Genomic DNA, 4,232 nt, shown 5'->3' on the forward strand with positions numbered 1-4,232 from the left:
TGCATCGGTAAAAGTCCGGAACTATTACAACATGGCATTATTTGACTCACACAGTGAACGGTGTAAAAATGTTTTATTTAAGACCCCCGACTGTCTGTATTCTTCTACCATATTACGTTATAAATGGCCGCTCTGTTGTAACGGTTCACTGGGATACGCTTCTTGTGATGTCATCTAGAATGTGGGCAGATTCTATTTCTCTGAGCGTGACGTCCTCTAGAGAATCTGAGCGTGATGTCATGTGAAGGGCGGGGCCTGTGATCTGCATGTGTTCCGTTTGCACATAATGGCCCTCAGGTTGTGACATCATCAAGTTTATAAATTGGGGTCACACATTGACCGCGGTGTCAGTTTCTCTTGCTGGCTCTCGTCATGGACGTGTCTCATATGAAGAGGAGGAGGATGGTGATATTTCCAATGATGAGTGTTGTAGAGAAGATGGAGGTTGGCGGACGCCAATTTCCGGAGGACGTGGAGATGGAGGAGGAGGATGAGAAGATGGAGGCTGGCGGACGCCAGTTTCCAGAGGACGTGGAGATGGAGGAGGAGGATGAGAAGATGGAGGTTGGCGGACGCCAGTTTCCAGAGGACGTGGAGATGGAGGATGGGAAGATGGAGGTTGGCGGACGCCAATTTCCAGCTCCTGATGTGGAGATGGACGACCTTTCGGGGGCTACGGTTAACATCAGGGCCTCCAACCCCCGAAAGAGAAAGTGGCCATTTTAGTAACATCTGCCACTTGGGGCCCATTTACCATCAGGGCCCCCAACCCCCGGGAGAGATAGCGGCCATCTTATTTCCATCTGCCGCTCGGGGCCCATTTACCATCTTTAGGTGAGGTAAGTGCCGTCCACTGATGATCTTCTCACCTCACGACTCTTCTACAGCTGCCTGGACACTGAATTTCTGATTTGTTTTGCAGTTGTCACCCCAACATCGTGGTCTTTACCACCTAAACCATCTGAAATTCCCATCAAGACTCCTCCAGTGATGAGCAGACGCGAGATCCGGTAAGTCTGACGTCTTCCGCTCGTCTTCATCTTCTCCTTGTGGTGAAGGTTTTGTGAATTTTTTTGCTTATTTGTATTTTTTCCTTTTCTAGGATCCGACTTTGAAAAATATGAAAAAAGTTTTCGGTTTCTTCTGATCCAGGATCGAGCTGTGTAAGGGTGGACTGGCGGCCATATCCACGGGTGAAGAAGGACCCTCCCCCTCTTCATCTCACCGATCATCGCATGTTAAAGGGCCGGAGCCACAGAAAACCGCACAGAAATTCTACCAGATTCTATAATAAACAGATTTATTTTTACCATTTTTAGTGTTTTCATTTCTAGATTGGGGAATTTATCCAGGGAACCTGTGTTCTATGGGGGTCCGAAGGTTATAGGTGTAATACTCTGCAGAATATATCACTATGTATCTGTCAGGAGGTGGAGAGGACAGAGCAATGTTCTGCAGATATGTAGAGAGGTCAGTGGTGTAATACTCTGCAGAATATATCACACTGTATCTGTCAGTAGAGGACAGAGCAATGTTCTGCAGATATCTAGAGAGGACAGTGGTGTAATACTCTGCAGAATATATCACTCTGTATCTGTCAGTAGAGGACAGAGCAATGTTCTGCAGATATCTAGAGAGGTCAGTGGTGTAATACTCTGCAGAATATATCACCATGTATCTGTCAGTAGAGGACAGAGCAATGTTCTGCAGATCTGTAGAGGTCAGTGGTGTAATAATCTGCAGAATATATCACTATGTATCTGTCAGTAGAGGACAGAGCAATGTTCTGCAGATCTGTAGAGAGGTCAGTGGTGTAATAATCTGCAGAATATATCACTCTGTATCTGTCAGTAGAGGACAGAGCAATGTTCTGCAGATATCTAGAGAGGTCAGTGGTGTAATAATCTGCAGAATATATCACCATATATCTGTCATGTGATACAGGAGCAATGTTCTGCAGATCTGTAGAGAGGTCAGTGGTGTAATACTCTGCAGAATATATCACTCTGTATCTGTCAGTAGAGGACAGAGCAATGTTCTGCAGATCTGTAGAGAGGTCAGTGGTAATAATCTGCAGAATATATCACTCTGTATCTGTCAGTAGAGGACAGAGCAATGTTCTGCAGATCTCTAGAGAGGTCAGTGGTGTAATAATCTGCAGAATATATCACCATATATCTGTCATGTGATACAGGAGCAATGTTCTGCAGATCTGTAGAGAGGTCAGTGGTGTAATAATCTGCAGAATATATCACTCTGTATCTGTCAGTAGAGGACAGAGCAATGTTCTGCAGATCTCTAGACAGGTCAGTGGTGTAATAATCTGCAGAATATATCACTCTGTATCTGTCAGGAGGTGGAGAGGACAGAGCAATGTTCTGCAGATCTGTAGAGGTCAGTGGTGTAATAATCTGCAGAATATATCACTCTGTATCTGTCAGTAGAGGACAGAGCAATGTTCTGCAGATCTCTAGAGAGGTCAGTGGTGTAATAATCTGCAGAATATATCACTCTGTATCTGTCAGTAGAGGACAGAGCAATGTTCTGCAGATCTGTAGAGAGGTCAGTGGTGTAATAATCTGCAGAATATATCACTCTGTATCTGTCAGTAGAGGACAGAGCAATGTTCTGCAGATCTGTAGAGAGGTCAGTGGTAATAATCTGCAGAATATATCACTCTGTATCTGTCAGTAGAGGACAGAGCAATGTTCTGCAGATCTGTAGAGAGGTCAGTGGTAATAATCTGCAGAATATATCACTCTGTATCTGTCAGTAGAGGACAGAGCAATGTTCTGCAGATCTCTAGACAGGTCAGTGGTGTAATAATCTGCAGAATATATCACTCTGTATCTGTCAGGAGGTGGAGAGGACAGAGCAATGTTCTGCAGGTCTGTAGAGAGGTCAGTGGTGTAATAATCTGCAGAATATATCACTCTGTATCTGTCAGTAGAGGACAGAGCAATGTTCTGCAGATCTGTAGAGAGGTCAGTGGTAATAATCTGCAGAATATATCACTCTGTATCTGTCAGTAGAGGACAGAGCAATGTTCTGCAGATCTCTAGACAGGTCAGTGGTGTAATAATCTGCAGAATATATCACTATGTATCTGTCAGGAGGTGGAGAGGACAGAGCAATGTTCTGTAGAGAGGTCAGTGGTGTAATAATCTGCAGAATATATCACTCTGTATCTGTCATGTGATACAGGAGCAATGTTCTGCAGATCTGTAGACAGGTCAGTGGTGTAATAATCTGCAGAATATATCACTATGTATCTGTCAGTAGAGGACAGAGCAATGTTCTGCAGATCTGTAGAGAGGTCAGTGGTGTAATAATCTGCAGAATATATCACTCTGTATCTGTCAGTAGAGGACAGAGCAATGGTCTGCAGATCTGTAGAGAGGTCAGTGGTGTAATAATCTGCAGAATATATCACTATGTATCTGTCAGTAGAGGACAGAGCAATGTTCTGCAGATCTGTAGAGAGGTCAGTGGTGTAATAATCTGCAGAATATATCACTCTGTATCTGTCAGTAGAGGACAGAGCAATGTTCTGCAGATCTGTAGAGAGGACAGTGTTGTAATAATCTGCAGAATATATCACTATGTATCTGTCAGTAGAGGACAGAGCAATGTTCTGCAGATCTGTAGAGAGGTCAGTGGTGTAATAATCTGCAGAATATATCACTATGTATCTGTCAGGAGGTGGAGAGGACAGAGCAATGTTCTGCAGATCTCTAGAGAGGTCAGTGGTGTAATAATCTGCAGAATATATCACTCTGTATCTGTCAGTAGAGGACAGAGCAATGTTCTGCAGATCTGTAGAGAGGTCAGTGGTGTAATAATCTGCAGAATATATCACTATGTATCTGTCAGTAGAGGACAGAGCAATGTTCTGCAGATATCTAGAGAGGTCAGTGGTGTAATAATCTGCAGAATATATCACCATATATCTGTCATGTGATACAGGAGCAATGTTCTGCAGATCTGTAGAGAGGTCAGTGGTGTAATACTCTGCAGATTATATCACTATATATCTGTCAGGAGGTGGAGAGGACAGAGCAATGTTCTGCAGATCTGTAGAGAGGGTAGTGGTGTAATAATCTGCAGAATATATCACTCTGTATCTGTCAGTAGAGGACAGAGCAATGTTCTGCAGATATCTAGAGAGGTCAGTGGTGTAATAATCTGCAGAATATATCACCATATATCTGTCATGTGATACAGGAGCAATG

At 43.6% G+C, this 4,232-nt stretch overlaps 1 long non-coding RNA gene across 1 annotated transcript; it reads left to right on the forward strand.

Annotated features, from left to right (window-relative positions):
* Nucleotides 1-219: 219 nt before the first annotated feature.
* On the forward strand, nucleotides 220-1,291 carry LOC142719279 (uncharacterized). Its single transcript, XR_012872722.1, has 3 exons — nucleotides 220-839; nucleotides 923-1,010; nucleotides 1,103-1,291. It is a non-coding gene; the product is annotated as an uncharacterized LOC142719279 (long non-coding RNA).
* The last annotated feature ends 2,941 nt before the right edge of the window (nucleotides 1,292-4,232 follow it).

The sequence above is a fragment of the Rhinoderma darwinii genome, unplaced genomic scaffold, assembly GCF_050947455.1.
Source record: "Rhinoderma darwinii isolate aRhiDar2 unplaced genomic scaffold, aRhiDar2.hap1 Scaffold_477, whole genome shotgun sequence".
Lineage (NCBI taxonomy): Eukaryota > Metazoa > Chordata > Amphibia > Anura > Rhinodermatidae > Rhinoderma > Rhinoderma darwinii.